This window comes from Protopterus annectens, chromosome 8.part1, assembly GCF_019279795.1.
Source record: "Protopterus annectens isolate FY-2018-M chromosome 8.part1, PAN1.0, whole genome shotgun sequence".
NCBI lineage: Eukaryota > Metazoa > Chordata > Ceratodontiformes > Protopteridae > Protopterus > Protopterus annectens.
In genome coordinates, this window is record NC_056742.1 from 313,979,748 (window position 1) to 313,999,747 (window position 20,000).

The following is a 20,000-nucleotide window of genomic DNA, read 5'->3' on the forward strand; positions in this document are numbered from 1 at the left end:
AAAAAAAGAAAAAGAAAAAATCAATTTATGCTTATCTGAGGTAATCACTGTAACCTTTTATAGGGACTGATCTCTCATTCTTGACTCTACTTCTCAAGTGTCTGAAGACAGGTACTCTTCGACTAGCAAAATAAATCCTTTATCTATTTATCTGTTTACTGTATTCATGTAAACCATCATCCTATAGGAAACACAACAATCATGCTCTTAGGCAAAGCATACTGAAATGGTGGATATGCTTGAATCTTATATGTGTCTATGATGTCAGTTTAAAGTGAACATGTGCACATACACACACACACGCACACACAAATGCACTTCCACATGCAGACACCCAAAGCAGAGCGAGTACCCTGGACTGAAATGAAGTCCACCACTGAGAAACTTATGTGGCTACTACTAGGCTGAATGGTTTGATTGCTTTGCACAAAAACAAACCAAGATAATCTGACCAGGTTTGTTCATATTCAGTCTCCTTGCTATTTACACTTTATCAACATGTACTTTGAGGGGTAACCATTTCAAATGTTGGAACAGACTACAGCAAGTCCTGAAATACAAAGACTGAATGGCAGAAAAAAATGACTTGCATATACTAAGTCTGAGATGTCCATTTCTCTGAATATTCCCTTTTCTCTGAGCTATGGTGATCTTGGCCTTAGTATATATAATTCTGGGAGGTATGGGTGGTTTGCCCCCCACATCAGGAGTGCAGGGGGCTTACCCCCTACAAAAGAAGTTTAAAGCAGAAGAGCGATGTTCAAGATTCGCTCTTCTTGACTTCAAGATGGCTGCATATTGAGTAACAGCTTGTTTCTAGCTCTCCCAGTGTGAAAACAGAAACTCAACAGAGAAGGCCAGTACGCTTGTGTTTATGGGTAAATTTCAGTAACTGGCTAGTAAATGCACTGCCCAGATGCAAGGAATAAAAAAACACAGAAGACCTGGAAAAAAATCAGCTACAAAAAGTGAGGAAGAAACACTGACTGGCGAAAATTCTGCAACTGTTCAGCAAAAAGCAATGCAACCTTCAGATATGACTTCCAATAATCTACAGGAAGATATAAGCCAAATGCATACAGACGTGGTTAAAATAAACAAAACACTGATGGAATATATCAACACAAACAACAAAAGGCTGGAAAAGTGAGACTGCTACAGAAAAGATGTTTCAAAAACAATAGAATTAGGGGACAGAGCACATAGGGAAAACCTGAGATTTTCAGCTATACCAGAGAAGCTGGAAGTAACAGAATGCATTAATTGTATGAAAGTACAAATAAGCAGCTAGAATGTATTCCACAGCAGGAGTTGTTAGTTGAAAGAGCACATTGTGTGTATGCTCCAAACCTGGCTATAAGAAAGCAACCTAGACCTTTAATCGCAAAGATGCAATCCTACCAGCAGAAATAGTTGATTCTGACAAAACTGTGGCAGAAAAACAAAGTACTAAAAATGGGAGACAGCATAGGGTTTGTGGAGAATGATTACTCAATGTACACCAGACAGAACAAAATCAAATTTATTCCACTATTCAAGGAATGTTGAAATGCAGGTATGAAATTCAAACTCCTGCGCCCAGCTGTTTTCAAGGTATTCTTCCCTGGAGGGACAAAATAATTTTTTGATGAAGTACATGCTGAGGAGGAAATACACAAGTTTGTCCAACAAAAAAGTAAGATGTGAAACAGAAGGAGATTCTGCTTCTTGTTCTTCTGGTAATAAAGACCACAGAGGGACTGTACCTGTGAAACATTTTCAAAATTTTCAAGAAAAATGTAGAAGAGAAGGAAGGGAGCATGAGAATTGACTAGAAGAATGCAGAGTATGGTGGAAATGAAGCAGAGACTGGATTTTGATGATGAACAGTAATAAATCCAGTAACTTAATATGGGAGTACAGTAGAATAATTATATTTGTAAAATATGACAGTACAAGAAAATTTGGATATATTCGACTTTTTGAGAATTTGTTGGACTTGTGGGGAACTCTAATGTCATTAGTGTACAGAAAAGTGCTTTGGAGAGGGGAAGAGGCGGAAGAAAGTTAACTGTAAGTAAATAATTTATTTCTTAAATAGTACCAATTTTGCGGCATGTATTTGTTTACATGCTATAAAGTTTTTTTCTCAGTTATTTGTTAAGTGTAATGGGGATTGTAAACAGGTGCTGCTGTTCTTTTTTTCTTTTCTTTCTCCCTTCTTCTCTCGTTCTTCTTGTTCAGTTTTAAGAAATGTAGGCATTGTAAAGTAAAAAAAAAAAAGCCAACAATTAATGAGCTACTTCTCATTCTTGCATGGGGAAATGATTGGATTACAGACCTTAGACTGATTTAAGAGAGAGCAAGTAAATGAAAAAGAACATTGACTATTATGAGGCTTTTTTTTCTAGCAAATATATGCATGCCCAGTAACATTTCTGCAGCTGGTCTTCATGTTTCCATGGAAAGAATCTGATAAAGAGAAATGCTGCCTGGTTCCCATGTCTCCATGAAGGCAATCTGATAAAGAGAAACTGGCTACAATGTGGTGGAGAGTGATTGGATAAGGAAAAAAAAAGAAAAAAAATTGAGTCAGAAGATAATGTTCTCTGAGAGCATTCAGGGGTTTTCCCAAGGTTGAAAATGTTCTCTGAAAGCATTCAGGGACTTACATTCCACCTAAAACTGCTATCATGGGGCTCAAGAAAATTCTGGGAGAAATAATCAGTTTTTAGTAAGAAATATTACTTATAGGTGAGACTGGAATTTGATTTGTGAGAATGTGCCTTGGGGGCCCAGAAGGGAAAATACTACAAAGGAAGGCAGGTTTCTGAAGAAATGTATGAAAATATTTGGCATGGAAGATGGGAATTTACTAGTAGGAGTTCTGAGTGAATGTACGTATTATTTCCCAAGATATAACAACTGGGCTAGGCTAGACAGAATTTACATTTTACAGCAACATGTGCATTTAATTGAAGGTCCTAATACTCACCCATTAACTATTTGAGATCATGCACCAATAATAGTTAAAATAAAAGCACAGGGTAATGAAATGAAAATGAGACATTGGTGCTTTCCCTCCTATTTGTTGAAAAAAGAGGAATTTAAGGAATGGGTTGTGGAGATTATTCAGGAGCTGTTAGAAAGGATACACATTTCTTCTGAAAATATAGTTAGGGAGTGGGATAAAATTAATGTGGAGTTTAAAAACTGGGTGGAAATAAAAGAAAGGGAATTATTGTTAAGAAGTAACAAGAATTATTTAGATTTTTACTAGTGGCCCCACAATATCTATAGCAATACATTCAAATAGCACCTGTAAAATATGTACCTGGATAGATGGTCTCTTAAATCCATGATGGGGTGCAGTTTTATGGCACTGGATAAGAAGAACAGAAATGTTATATCTCTTTCATTGTGCCTGCCCAGTAAAATAGGTTCATAAGCTCATAGGTGACTAGCAGGTTATCTGCTCTGAATGGGGCATTTTAAGTTTAGCCAATGATCTGAAGTCAGAATCAAACCCTGTACCTTGTGCCTTTCAGGTAAAAACCTTAATCATTATGCCAAATCCATCCAACTAGAACTCTTACTTTAATTGCAATCATCCCTAGGTGACCTCATAATACATGTCAATATACCAGCTTCATTACTATTATTCTCACTAACAACTGATACAGAATTTCTTCCCTCTCTTTACTCACTCTGTGTAAAAGGACATGTTGATGGGGTTAGAACTGATAGGAACATCCTGTTCAATGTCTTCCCTACAACCTTCATTATATTCTCTCTTGCTCTGCTTAAAGAATGCTGCCCCCATTGTTTTGTTTTAACATTTAAGCATCTTGCCTGTAAGCCCACTAACTCATGGATACTTTCTGCACTAGATGCATGGAAATGGGAAGAATAGCCTCCTCCCACAAAAGCTCTGGCATTGTAACATCTATTATGTCTTTTCCTTCAAAGAGTAGTGCTAAACAAAAATATCATCCATTTCTATTTTCTCTTCTGCTGTACGGCACTGTTTAGGATTTTTGGTTTTTATGTTACTCTCCTTAGTCTTAGTGTAAGTGGACACCTTTCCCTCACCTTCCTTTCCTTTAAATTGCTCCCCTCTGCAAAGGGTATCTCAGAACTCTGCATTTTTCTACATTTTTCAGTTTTAGTACTCACTATTGTATTTCTGCTCTAAAGGCTCACTTTTATATACCCAAGTTTTTCTATTTTCATCATCTCTGTTTCTATGCTAACACTTCTTTTCAATCTCTGTAGACATTTCTGTGTTGTATAGAGTCTTACTTCAGACTTTTCTATCAGCTCACCTTCCATTCTTATACTGACATCTCACAGTACTTGATTTCTGCTACTCTGTCATAGGGTTGGGTTTCTGGTAAGACAAAAGATCCTTTTTACTGCCTAATCACAACCAGATTCTAGTCCCTTGTTTAACTTCTATGCTAACTCTCTTCTCCTGGGTTTAATTCTGGACCTCTGTATGAGTATCACTTTCTTAATTCTCCCCATCCTTATACAGAATGTGCATATCAAGCTGTTCATAGGATCATAGGACGTTACTAGGCTAATGTCCCTAGTGCCCTTACAAGCCTACCCAAGTTCTACCCTTATTTCCACAATCAGCACCTAATGCCCATGTCCAAAAGGGACACAGGTGGAACCCCTGGGGTAAATTTACGGTTACCCATCCAGTTGTCCAGATTATGTTTGAAGAGGCCAAATGAGGTGCTTTGTTTGACATGAAGTGGGAGTCTGTTCCAAAGGTGTGGTAACCTCTGGGAGACAAATCTGTCCCTCCAGCAGGTTCTGTTAATGCCACATACCAGGTTAAGGTCTTTAGAGTGAGTAACATATTTATCATTTGACTTGTGGATATGCATGATTTCCAATAAAGCAGGGTCTAAGACTGCCTTATATGCAAGGCAGAGATCTCCTCTGAGTAGTCTGTATGAAACAGAATAAAATGACAGTGATTTCAGATGATCCACATAGGACAGATGCCGAAGACCTAGAATTTTCCTTGTGAGGAACCTTTGTGGTCTCTCCAACTTCTGCAGGTGGAAAGGTACATACCAAAATGGGCGTTGTACTCAATTATTGGCCTGATAAGGGAAGAGCACAGGGAGGTTATAACTTCTTTTTTTCTGGAGGCAATGCCCCTTATTTATGAGATGAGCAATATAGAATTCATTCTTACAGCTGTGGTAACATGGTGATCAAAGGTAAGATTGCTGTTAACCTGTGTGCCCAAGGCTCTCACCACTGAGTGTGTACTTAGGGTATTGTTATTGATGTGGTAGTTAGCACACCATAGTGCTTATCGAAAGGGATAATAATACATTTTTTTTGCATTGAGTTTAAGGTCATGACTTTGGCACCAATCATTTGTTTGTGTAAGACCCTCTTGCAGGATGTTGACAACATCTGGAGATTCTATGACTGCTCCCAGTTTGCAGTCATCAGCAAGCTTTGTCAGCCACAGACCTTTAGTTTTTGCTTGTACTTCAGAGAAATGGATTCCAAACAGTAGAGGTCCCAGGACTGTTGTGGAACACCACTGGTTACAGATCTGCTGTTGGAGGTGGAGTCCCCTGTTTTGACTATATGTGTTCTATCAGTGAGCCAATTCGCAACCCATCTAATGATGTAATGGTTGATACATAGCTGGGTGAGTTTGTCAATGATGCCTGAGTGGAGGTTAGTGTCAAAAGCTTTGGCCAAGTCTAGATAGGTTGTATGCACAGATTTCCCCTCATCCAGGGCCCTGGTGACTGTCTCGAAGAAGTCCACCAGGTCTGACAGGCATGATCTAACTTTGGAAAACCCTAACTGAATAGGGTCAATTGTTTGGAGATTACCTATATCTTTGTTTATAAGTTCCATGATGATTTGCTCCATGGCTTTCCAGATAAGGCTAGTCAGACTAATAGGTCTGTAGTTCCCGGGGTCAGTGAAAGCACCACCTTTGTGCAAGGGAATAATGGTGGTCGTTTTCCATTCAGCGGGGATGAAGCCAGTGCTTAGACTATGATTGTAAAGAGTACCCAATGGTGTTGCCAATTCTTGTTGGAGCCCATGTAGGATGCAGCCAGGGATGTTATCAGGTCCCATAGATGCTGTGTTTTTGGCCTTAGAGAGGGCATTTACAACCTGCTCTTTAGAGATACAAGGTAGACGGCAGGTGGTAGGGATGTTATGGGGTACATGTGGTGGGGACAGGGGTGTAAAGTTTTCACAGAACATGTCAGCCAGCCGATTAGCTATGCCTACTGGCTCAGTATACAGTGCAATGAAAAAGTATTTGTCCCTTCCTGATTTCTTATTTCTTTGCATGTTTGTCACACTTAAATGTTTCAGATCATCAAACAAATTTAAATATTAGACAAAGATAACCCAAGTAAACACAAAATGCAGTTTTTAAGTGATGATTTTATTTATTAAGGAAAAAAAACTATCCAGACCTACATGGTCCTATGTGAAAAAGTAATTGCCCACCCTTGTTAAATCATGAAGTTAACTGTGGTTAATCACATTTTTGGGAAAGCTGAGTTCAATTTCACTAGCCACACCCAGGCCTGATTACTGCCAGACCTGTTGAATCAAGAGATCATGTAAATAGAATCTGACAGACAAAGTGAAGTAGGCCAAAAGATCCCAAAAAGGAAGACATCATGCAGCGATCTAAAGAAATTCTGGAACAGATGAGAAACAAAGTAATTGACATCTATCAGTCTGGAAAAGGTTACAAAGCCACTTCTAAAGCTTTGGGACTGCAGTGAACCATGGTGAGAGCCATTATCCACAAATGGAGAAAACATGGAACAGTGGTGAACTTTCCCAGGAGTGGCTGGCCTACAAAAATTACCCCAAGAGTGCATCGACGACTCATCCAAGAGGTCACAAAGAACCCAGAATAACATCTAGTGAACTGCAGGCCTCACTTGCCTCAGTTAAGGTCAGTGTTCATGACTCAACCATAAGAAAGAGACTGGGCAAAAATGGCATGCATGGCAGAGTTCCAAGGCGAAAACCACTGCTGATCAAAAATAACATAAAGGCTCATCTCATGTTTGCCAAATAACATTCTGATGATCTCCAAGACTTTTGGTAAAATATTCTGTGGACTGATGAAACAAAAGTCGAACTTTTTGGGATGTGCATCCCGTTACATCTGGCATAAAAGTAACACAGCACTTCAGAAAAAAAAACATCATGCCAGCAGTCAAACATGGTGGTGGTAGTGTGATGGTCTGGGGCTGCTTTGCTGCTTCTGGACCTGAACGACTTGCTGTGATTGAAGGAATCATGAATTCTGCTCTCTACCAAAAAATCCTGAAGGAGAATATCCGGCCATCAGTTCGTGACCTCAAGATGAAGTGCACTTGGGTTCTGCAGCAGGACAATGATCCAAAACACACCAGCAAGTCCACCTCAGAATGGCTTAAAAAAAACAAAATGAAGGTTTTGGAGTGGCCTAGTCAAAGTCCGGACTTGAATCCAATTGAGATGCTGTGGCATGATCTTAAAAAGGCGGTTCATGCTTGGAAGCCCTCCAATATGGCTGAATTAAAACAATTCTGCAAAAAAGAGTGGGCCAAAATTCCTCGACAGCGATGTGAAAGATTCATTGGCAGTTATTGCAAACGCTTGATTGCAGTTGTTGCTGCTAAGGATGGCACAACCAGTTATTAGGTTTAGGGAGCAATTACTTTTTCACATAGGGCCGTGTAGGTTTGGATAGTTTTTTTTCCTTAATAAATAAAATCATCACTTAAAAACTGCATTTTGTGTTTACTTGGGTTATCTTTGTCTAAACTGTATATTTGTTTGATGATCTGATACATTTAAGTGTGACAAACATGCAAAAAAATAAGAAATCAGGAAGGAGGCAAATACTTTCTAGTTTAGAGCTTGCTCCCTCTTACTCTTAGTTAGCAATTTCTTTCTCTTATTGTAAAGCCTCTTAATGGCAGTTGTCCACTAGGTAGGCTTGCTCTTCCCTGAGGAGTTTGTTTTGGTCCTATTAGGTATGGCTGAGTCAATACAGTTATACAGGTGTTTGTATAAAGATTTGGTATAGAACTCTGCATAGTTGCCAATTCCATCTAAGGGGAGGGCAGTGAAGCTATTTATACCATCCTGTAAGAGGTTATAATCTGCTTTGGAGAATTTTTTTAGTTTAGTTGCGGCTGGGGGGTCCGGTGTGATAGTTACTTTGAATGAGACTGATTTGTGGTCAGAACTCACCAGGGAAGACCTCACAGTGGCAGTGCTACAGTGGTCCCCCATATTAGCAAGCACCAGATCCAGGATATTGGCACCCCTTGTGGAGGTGTCAACCAGGTGGTCCAGGGCACTGGAGTTAATGAAGTCAAGGAACCTTTGGGCAAGTACGTTTGAGCATGAATAATTTACCCAGTCAGTGGATGGGTAGTTAAAGTTGCCCAAAACCATGTGTTAGGATGTATTTTGATAGACTTAAGTAGATCCAAATAGGCAGAGTGGGTGTCCTAATTCATGGAGGGGGGTCCTGTAGTTGGCAATGACTTGAGTAGGTGTCCTACCCACAGTTAATTGCACCTGAAGTATTTCCAGGGAATCATACTGTTTAACCAATCTGGAGGTGTATTTATCTTTAATGAATATTTATACAGCACCTCCTTTAGTTTTCATGCCTTCAGTTTTTGGTCTGAATGTGTGGAAGGAGGTGTAACCCAGTATGGCTGAGGTGCTCTCCACAGCCTTGAACCAGGCCTCCATGACTGCACAAATGTCTGCGTCTTCCAAGGTGAGGACTGTTGCCAGTCAGTGCAGTTTCATGTTAAGATTACTAACGTTTAGCAGCATAACCTTGAGGTTGTTTTAGCTGGAGATTTTACATTGGGAATTGTCCTTGAGGCACTGCCTAAAAAAGGGACTATGGAGGTGGCAGGAGTATTAGCCAGTAGCCAAAATCCCAGGGGTGACAGATGAAGACCATCTCTGGCAAATCATCAAGGTCTGTCGATCATGTCATCCTAGGCTGACAGATACCGGATCCCCTCAGAATGACACCAGAAACTAAGCCAGTTATTGAAGTCAATCATTTTCTGTTTGTAGGGAGGCATTATCCTAGGTGAAGGTAAAATGCTGCTTAAGGCTAGGGATATACCTGCCTGAGACACATAATCTGAGAGCTCAGTCATGTCTCTCTTAATATAGTCCAGAGGGTTACGTCTCAAGTCATTCACACCAACATGGACTATGATGGAGTCATAAAAGTACCTGTTGTTCAGAGTCTTGCATGCATACGTGATATGGCAGCTCCTAGCACCTGACAGGTGACTATGGGTGGGCGTGACCCTTTCCTTATCCAGTTTAGTGAGAGGAACATCTGTGTGTCTTATGATGGAGTCACCTTTGACTAATATGTTTGGTTCTGTGTTTTGCCTTAAGGGCTTGACAAGTGCGACACTGGTGCATGAGCTATTACATGTATTGTATTCTGTAGATGAAGTATTAACTGTAGCATGCTTGTGTTTGGGAGGTCTCTGGTGTTTAGGTATGTTTCTGGTGAGGACCTCTGCATATGTAGGTATGTAGGATATATGTTTGGGTGGAGTAGGAGGTGAGGTGTGCATGCTAATAACCTGCTAATTGTAATATGTACTGACTGGTGTGTGACAGAGCATGGATCCAAGGTTTTCAATATAGTTGCATATCTCACATATTGAGTTTATGTGGACTAGGAGTAGAGGGTTGTCGGTGAACATGAGGCAGTTGCTACACTGCCTCAGGATGCCCAAGTGGACCAAGCTGACTGGAGAAACTGTGGGAAATAGTCCATCCATAGTGTTAGGCCAGAAAAAGAGGTCACACTTAGGAATGGCTAGTGGGTGAGAGGTGTGTTGGTACCTCTGAGGCTAGGTTTAGTGTTCCACCTGTCAGTAGGGCAGGGCTGCGAAAAACCTCTGGATAACCATAAGCAAAGTGCTAAGGGAAAATTAACAAGCAAAATGTTTGCATCTATAAACACCAATGGTAGCCACCACTATGCTGCAGTGTACAATGGTGCACTACACGCAAACAAGTGCAAACGTGGGGCTTAAATAAAAGAAGGAATAGCCCTTTTACTTCTTTCTTAAGTGTATCAGCCTGAACAGCTATATCTATGAATTCTCCTTTCTCCCACATTCTCCACAGTGTTTCAAAATGGGGAGAATCTTTCCCTAATATGCCATTATGAGTCAAGGGTTACAGCCACAGGATGTCAACAGACTCAGCTGGAGTCAACCCCTCTATCTTATGCACCTAACTTAACTATCACTCATTGTAAGCAGCACTCCAATTCCCTTTTTTATAAGTTGCCCATTACCCATCTACTTTCTAGCAGCTATTATTTCCACCATTTCTGCCTCCTGTTCTCTAGGTCTGCTCCCCCTTCCTTATAAGTGTAGCACTCCTTATTCAAACTTAGCATCTTGCACCACACTACCTAGTATGCTCTACTGCCATATACAATGTTTTTAATATCATATATTATTCTTACATACTGTCCCTGGTATCATGTCTACATTTTCTCAGACCTCTCCCCAATCACACTGGCTTTTTCACACAGATATCTACATGCCTGCATAACACCTTCTACGTTCACCACTTTAAACACTCATATGCTACAGCCACACCTTTGCAAAATTAGCTTTACATTAAAACAAAATTAAAATTGAAGGAGCTGTTCCTTTGCATCCTCTGTGTGGTGACATTCACTCTAAACCTGGACTACCCCAGAGACCAGATATTAGGTTTATAGGTGTTTACTAGACTAATGACCACAAGGGCTGTTTTAAGCCTAGCCATGCAACCCAAATCTCTGACAAGTTCTGATGCCCTTGATAAGTGTAAGCATGGGCCTGAGAGATGAACCATTTGCAGGTTACCTGTGTCCATTAGAGACATAGGTGCCAAACCAAGAATACATTTCTGGTTTCCCATCTAATTGTCCAAGTTGCACTTGAATTGGGATAGGGAGTAAATCTGCTTCACATGGATGTGGAGCCTGTTCCATAGATGCAGTAGTTTCTAGGATACATACCTATCTCTCCAGCAGTTCCTATTTATATCACAGGCAAGGTTTAAGTCTTTAGAATGGGTAATTCTGATGCTGTTTGTTTTGTGGATATGCAGGAGCTTCATCAGAGTGAGGTCTGACAATGCCCTGTATGCCAGGCATAGATTTCTCCTCAAAATCCTACAGGAGACAGAATACAGAAATAGGGCATTGAAGCAGTCTGCATAGGACATTTTACTTACTCCCTGTATTCTTTTAGTGAGGAACCTCTGTGGACATTCCAATTGTTGGATATGCCTGGCTAGGTACATACCAAAGGGGGCATTGTAATCAATGATACGTCTGATGAATGCCAAATAAAGTGGAACAATGACTTCCATAGACTTAGATGCCATACTTTGTTTATAAGTTATGCAACATAGAATGATTTCCTCACCACTGTAGACACAAGGTGGTCAAAGGCTAGATTGCTATCTGTGTGTGTCCCTAAGTTTCTGACTACTGGGTCATCTCTTAGGGGTGTGTTGTCAAAATGATAGTAATCAGGGATGGATGACTTCCCAAAGAATGCTATTATGTATTTCTTGACATTTAGTTTTAGTCCATGGCTGTGACACAAGTTGTATGTCTGTGTCAGCCCCTCCTGAAGGACATTTGTGTCAGTGTGAGATTCAATGACAGCTCCTAATTTGCAATCATCTGCAAATGTAGTCAGCCAGAGACCACTGACATTGGCCTTGACGTTTGAGAAGTTACTGCTAAAAAAGGAGCAGTCCAAGGACTGATGCCTGAGGGACTCCACTTGTGACTGGCCTCTTTGTAAAGGTGGACTCCCCTATTCTAACTTCATGGATCCTGTCTGTGAGCCAATTGGCTATCAATTGGGTGGCATATGGGTTTGTAGCTAACTTCTTGAGTTTGTCAACAATGCTTAAGTGGGGTATTGTGTCATATGCCTTGGCCAGATCAAGGTAGGCAGTGTGAACAATTTTGCCCTCATTCATTGATTTGGTGACCTTCTCAAAGAAGTCCAGTCCACCAGGTTGAGTAGGTATGATCTGCCCTTGATGAAACCAAACTGGGTTGGTTCCAGTGCCTGGAGGTTTACTATAGCTCTATTGATCATCCCCATGATAATTCTTTCCATGGCTTTACATATCAGACTCTCTACCTTCTCATCCCCACCTCTTAAAAAGAGGATCATTTCACAAAATGGACTAACTACACCTTCAGAATGACTATGCCAGCATTCCTCCCCACATGTCCCTACATCTCTATGTCTGTCCCATAGACTGACTCTCAATCTTTCCCTTTGACAACAGATTGTTTCAGACTCTTAGGCACTAATACTGGTTCTAGAGGGCTATATTACCCTCTGAACCAAACATAGTTTTTTCCTCAAGTTTTTCAAAACATGTTTACCCTATGAGTCATACTACCATTGCCTTTAGACCAAAGAAAGAAAGGCTTCTGTTCCAGAATGCTCCTCATTTCAAAATACGAGCTTCCCTGAAGACCAATCTTAGATCATACCTTTCTCAACTGGTTTGTGAAAGTACCAAACTTCAAAACTCTGACCCTTCAAAGTCTGTTACCATTCATTCCTCTTTTGAGTTTTATGGTAACAGTATACCTAAAAAAATGCTTATCATTACATTCCCATAACCACAGGCTTTAGAAAATTTCTCAGATTCTGTGTCTATGTCACATTATAATTTCTCTGCATTAGTATTACTCCTTCAGTTAGCTACAGCTCCTATGGTTTTTACAAAATGTCTAACTCCAGGGAGAGCTTATTACAGACTGCAAGTACTTCACATTTTTCTTTATTTAGATAACTTGCTGGCCTTTGCAGAGTATTTTGCCAAGTGTTAGGAGTTCTTAACATGGGCTTCTTCACTCCTTACCAATCTTCCAGATAAATGTTCAAAAATCATCCTTGATTCCATTACACAGAATTGTGCTTCTAAACTGCCTTCTAGATGTATCTCTTCAAAGGCATTCCTAATACAGGAAATGATGAATTTGTATATGGAAACTTTTCTGATCTCCAAGCAGTCTGAGATTTCAGCCAGAGAATATCTTAGGATTCTAGGGTTCATGGCTTTTCTGATTCTTGTGATTCCTCTTGCAAGGTTATACCTGAGAGAATTTCAGTGTTAAAAATGTGAAACCAACATTCTTATCCTCTGGGGATTTTCAGATTCCAATTTTGGGCTTTATCAAGAAAGAACTGTAGTGGTGAAGACAATAAGACACATTAGTTTTTGCTTGGGGAGCAGTGTCTTTAGGGTTAAAGTTGTAAAGTCTGTGGGACAGTACAGAAAGACTAAAGCACATAAATGTCAAAGTTCCACATTATAAAATTTCTTCTTAACCTGTGGTCCCTGGAGCCACTGCAGGTGATTACAGACAATACCACAGGTGATGTAGTGCATAAACAGAGGGCCACCAGGTCTTACCCTCTGTGCAGGCTGGCCATGATGGCTTAGAAGTTAGCTCTATAGCATTTTACGACCCTCCAAGCATCTTTGGCAGATAAGCTGAATAGGACCAGTTCAGACCCTCATGAATGGAAACTGAATGAAGGTCATCCAGGAATGGAAAAATAGATCAAATAAATCTGTTTGCCTTCTTTCAAAACAGACAACTAAGTAAATACCCCACTAAGACTCCATGCAAACAGGCCTGGCAAAAAGATGCATTTCATTCCTGTGGCAGGAATGTTCCTGTATGCATTTCCATTGATATCCATGGTCATTCTTAAGCTTCAGAATGATTCTCCAAAAATTATTGTGGTGACTCCCTTCTGACCCAGACAGCGTTGGTTCTCCCTTCTTATGGAAATGGCCAAGGGCAATTACTTCCTTGCAGACTGGATCCATACCTCTCAACTGTACAGATTTTTGCCTCATATTTTTGGTCAATTTTTCATAAAATTGTGGTTTTCTGGAAAATTAGTGGAAATCATTAAAGACTGAAGTTAAAAAATAATGATGAACATTTGAGTTTCAGACCTCATACCTTTCAGAAAATTCATGCTAATGCACAACCTGTTATTCTATCAATTTTCTAAGTTTATAAGAGCAATATTTAAAAATTGCCCCTATTTTTGGGCCTTTGTCCCACTTTTATTTATGGATTTGTCCAGATTTCTTGCTTTAAGAGGTTGAGAGGTATGCTACTCACACAAGAAAGGGGGAGTTTGATACACCCCAGTCTCAAACAACTTCAACTGACTGCCTGGATGATACAACTCCGCTGAAAATGGACATGTATCCAGTTGGCAGCTTTTTCATAAGGATGTGAAGCAGGTAATAAAGGAGGCAAGAAATCCTGCTACTAGGAAATCTTATGTTAATATAATAATGGAGTTGGTGTAGTGGTTAAGGTGTTTACCTCACCAGACAAAAGGTACAGGTTTGGATTCTCACTAAGAGAAAGTGGCTAGGCTTAAAGGAATCCACAAAGCCAGCTAACCTATTACTTACCTATGACTCTATACTGGAGGGTGGGTTTGACATAATTGTTAAGGTTTTCAATTAGACACAAAGTACAGGGTTTGATTCTGACCTCAAGCTATTAGCTAGGCTCAAAATGACCCTTTAGGGCAGTTAGCCTAGTATTCACCTATGAACAAGTGGAGAAGATTTTCTAGTTGATATCCCACCTACCATCAGGTCCTTATTTGGGATTATTATCTCTGGTTTTTAAACAGTTTTGAGTTACTGTCTTATGGCCTGTTTACCACCTTTGTCGAGGAGTATTTATCAGCCATTTCAGCATATATACCTATGGATCCTCCTCTTTAGATCAGACTTTGCTGAATTTGCTCAAACAGTTCTACAAAGAGGTTTTTCGATTGCTATGTAAGGTCACCTTTTATTCAGGTGACACTTAATTGGAATCTTTAAACACTAAAGAATGGATGAACGTAGAACAAAAACAGGCACTAGTAACGAACATTGGTTATAACACAATTGGTGAGGGTAAAAATGGGGGGACTTATACAAAGAAAGATACTACTCCCTTTTTAGTTATGACATATAATTCAGACACTACCCTGATGAGAAGGGCCATTGACAAGACATGGGACATATTTAAGAGTATGCCCAACAGGTTAGAAATATTTGACAGGCATTTGTGTTATAGCTTTAGAAGGGGCCTTAATCTTAAAAATATTTGTGAGAAGACCAGACAGGAGAATAGTGAAGAAATGTTTAACAAAAAGGGAACTTTCCGTTGTGGAAGATGCTCCCAATGCATTTTTGTAGCTAACAAGGCGGATTTACTATTACCTACTATCCTAATTACCCTTAAGAGCAAACAACACTACACTTGTTATACAAAAGGGATTGTATATTTAGCTTAATGTACATTCTGTTGGGCTTATTATGTAGGAAAAATGGAAAGACATCTCTGTCAGAGGATATATGAACACATGTATGATGTCAACAGAAAAAGGGAAACAAACACACTTTATAGACATACTTTGTCATGTACAGAAGCCAATTTTAAATTTTGGATTTTGGAAATGGTCCCCAGGGACAGTAGAGGGGTGATTGGGAAAATAAATTGTGTTTTAGAGAACTAATTTGGCAGCTACATTTGGATTCGAACACACCCCCTGGGATGAATGACCATGTATCACTTTTACCAGCCTTAAGATTAAGAGCTAATAAAGTAAAACAAAATAAAGCTAAACAAAATAAAGCTAAACAAAACAAAATGAACAAAATGACAATTAATTAAACATTAGGATGTAAGAATGTGAACAATTTTAGTTATGACTGTACTGGGGAAACATGATGTATCAGTTTTTCAGTTTTTTGCCTTGTATTATGTATTATATAGACATTACATGTGTTGTATTTATTTATTTATTATCACATATTTCATACTTTGAATGTAATATTTTAAACACATCTATTTTAAATATATCTATGTATATTTACATGTATGAATTTAGACAGCATATTATAGGATAGGTCTAGTTTGTAGTATTAAATTTAGTGTTTTTAGAACAACTTTTTAACAATGGTTACTGAACCTTATGATACCAGAAATATGTGCTTTTGGTTTTATAATGTACACTTATGTGTCATTAAGCTTATACCATTTATATTTATTTTTATGTCATGATGTATATACACATTTTTAACATTCTGTACTACACCTTTAACTAAACTAAACCAATTAATGACTTAATTGGAATGAATTGGACTTTAAATTAAGTATAAATATGTCTGCACATGTGATTTCATTATTCTGAAGAAGTTTCCAGAGTGGAAATGAAAGCGCTTAATCAACTTAATTTTATTTTGTAATATGGTTTAAATAAACTGTCTTTATTTACACAGTCGCTGACTGAACAGTTTGTGCCTTGCTGCTATTACGGACTGTATGTGGGACTGCCTTTATTGGGATCCTGTTAAGCGGAGAAAATTTTGAGTTAATTGGAATCTTTATTTTTTCCCCTAGAGAGCTATTTCCATCTATATTTATATTCTGGTTGTTTTTAGCTCATTTTTTTGGTAGAATAACTTTTTTGTTCTGATATCGGCAATAGAAAATCTGGGTTGTAATCATTCATCGTGGGTTATCCTTTTTGTTTTTCTCATGCATATAGAGTTATCTGTCAAAACAATCTCCCATTTATCTCTTACTACTTTCAGACTGTACCTTGAATCTAAACATCTATCTCCCTCATTTCTTTCAGAATTTGAATGTCAGGAGTACAGATTCTATATGCTCCAGCCATGCTTTTGCAACTCAACTCAACTCCACCCCCCCCCTTCTACTGTATATAGTTAGTTTTAGAGAAAAAAAGTTATGTATATATCTTTTTGGGGTTTCAGGATGAGTAAACATTCTCTTTTTGTTTGGGCAAGAAAGTCAAGAAGTTGTCTATACTCTGACTGCTGAATGCCATATAGGTGTGGGAGGGAGCCAGAATGGCCAGTTGCATCCTGGGCAAGATACAACTCAAATAGCCATAGACTACAGTAGCACTGTGGAATTTGAAAATTTACTGTTATGGTAAGTGCAACTTACACAGCTACACTTTACAACTCATCTGGCTTTCAACAAACAAAGGAGCATTTATCTGTACGAGTTTTCCCACAGGAGTGAATGGGTGACTGCCATCAAAAGATGTGAAGATTTATGGGGAGAGCACATGACTAATAAGCGTTATCCACTTCCTCAGACTGCCACATTGGCATGCGGTTTCACTCGAGGCTACTTACCATACTAAGGTTCTCTCGAGGGGAAAACCATATCAGGAGACCATTCTAAGAATCAGAAAGGCTTATTGTGATGTGGAAACCTTCAGAGATAAGGCTCAATATCATGGTAGGGCTTTCTGAATCCCAGGGTTTATATTCTTTGTCTTTTTATAAGAGACTAGAGTTTTTAACCATTTTTTCCAGAATGTATTTTCAAGCTGGAGAAATATCTCTCTATTTCTTCAGAAATTTTAACAATGTTCTTTGACTGAACAGAAGAGATTGCTATCTCTAATGAATTGAATGTGTTTGGACCCTCAGTAAAAATATTCTTAGTTTAGCTGGGAAAACAGTATTAGTTTTTATGAAACAGTATTAGATTTTATGAAATTTTTTCAAGTATTTGACAAATGGCTAACAAGCCTTTATTTTATCTGTATGTTTAGAAGAGTATTCATTATCATATATTGTATTAAACCCCATTTCTGGTGGAGGATTTGACCAGGGTTATCTTAAAATAAGTTGTTTGTCCAGGGGAGATTTGACAATTATAGTGCTAGTTGGAGATCCCTTATTAGTTGGGTGCTTCATCAGGGAACTATGTACCCTTTCAATACTGTAAGAAAGACCTTCTTGAAGATTTGGGATCTTTGATAACCATGCAGTAAGATAGCTGACTGCATAATTTCAGGAACAATATATATTCTAAGATTATGTCTGTGATGACTTTGCCTATCTGAGTCAACTCTTCTCCCAAACTACTTTAAATAACATTTATGTATGACTTTATATTACTAAACTAGATACTTTATGACTAAACCATATTTTCTAAAAGATTTGCTTATTGCTGTTGTCTTGTATAAAGTCCAGCTTAGTGTCCAGTTTATCACTTTTCAAAGTCATTTCTTGAATAGTAGTAACCGGCTGTTGAAAGTCCATTTTTAGTGAAGCATTCTGTGAGGTAGATGACAAAGAACTGATTTCTCTTACAGATCCAAGTCTAATGCTAATGGGTCATTTAGTTAGTATTCCACAAACTGTATGTCCAGTTTGTAGTAGATGGTATAGCCCAGGAATAAATGTCTATATGGCTTAAACTGCAGAAGATTTTCCTCTCAGGAAAAAAAACAAAAAATAGATTGACTTCAAAGTGATGCTGTTAATCAGCCATCTTGCCTCTATTGCTTTAAGCAGGACAAGAGCTTAACTGTGTTAAAAAGTGCTTAACAAAACTTTAAGCCCCCCATTACATCAGAAAGATGGCTAACTAAGTTGCCTTTTTCCTGAATTTGAAGCATAATTGCAGCACTCCATGCAAAGTAATTGTGTTTTTTCTTTCTGATATATGCTGTCTTTATTTCACATTTTATAATCAGCCTACTTAGCAAATACAGTTTTGTTACCTGTTGCTAAACTATGTTTCATGGGTTGGGTTCTTAGCCCAGTAGGGTTTACCTGTTTGATGTTGCGTCTTTCGGCTTTTCCGGTTAGGGGTCGCCACAGCGGAACTCCGGTCCGCTAATGATTGGCAGTAGATTTTTACGTGCCGGGTTGCCAGCCCTGACACACAACGTTCCACGATCGTATGCCCATTCACACATGTCTTTACACAGAAGACACTCTTGCTGAGAATCGAACCGGACAACGTCTTACTGCGAGGCAACAATGCTACCGCAGCACCACCAACGCAGTATAGGGTTTACCTGTTTGATAAAATGCAATAAAAAGAAAATCATCAATCAGTTGGTCAGTCACAATTCTACTTTTGAAATAAATGTTCCTGCAGTCAAGTTCTTTTCATGTTTGACAAATACAGAGCAGAATATACAGAATATTACACAGGTCCATAGGTAGGTACTAGGCTATTGGCCCAAGGGCCTAAGTAAGCCTAGCCAACAAGGTTCCCTGGCTTATGTCACCCAAGAAAGTTAATCTCCTGTGCCCCTGTCGAGCAGAGCCACAGAAGTGATCCCCGGGGTGTATTTCCTATTTCCCATCCACTCATCAAGATTTTTCTTGAAGAGTGCTAATGAGGAACTTTGCTTGACATAGATGGGTAGCTTGTTCCAGAATATAGGAAGTCTCTGGGACAGGAATCTATCCCTTCAGCATGTCCTGTTTATTGTGGTCACAAGGTTTAGGTCCCTAGAGCGAGTAGCTCGGAGGGATTAGGATTTCTTTAGGTGTAGCATGTCCAACAGCTCAGGGTTTAACATAGCCTTATATGTTAGGCAGAGATCTCCTCAGAGTAGGCAATATGCTACAGAGTAAAGCTGGAGTTTTTTGAGATGGTCAGTGTAGGGTATCTGTTTGAATGCCAGTAATCCTCTTTGTGAGGTACTTCTGTGGCCTTTCCAGCTGCTGCAGATATCTTGTGAGGTACATTCCAAAAGGGGCATTGTACTCTATAATGGGTCTAATGAGTGCTGAGTAGAGGGGAAAAATTACCTATTTTTTCCTGGATGAGAACCCTTTTGTGATGAGGTGTGCCACATAGAAGGATTTCCTGACTACTGTGGCAATGTGATTATCAAAGGAAAGACTACTGTCCACCTGGGTCCCAAGGTCTCATCACAGATTTAGCATTAAGTAGACTTCCATTTATGTGGTAGTTCATGGGTACAGAGTTTTTCCCAAAGGGGATGACAATGCACTTTTGGCATTGAGCTTGAGGCCATGCCTCTGACACCAGGCATCTGTCTCAGTGAGGCCCTTCTGTAGGATGTCCA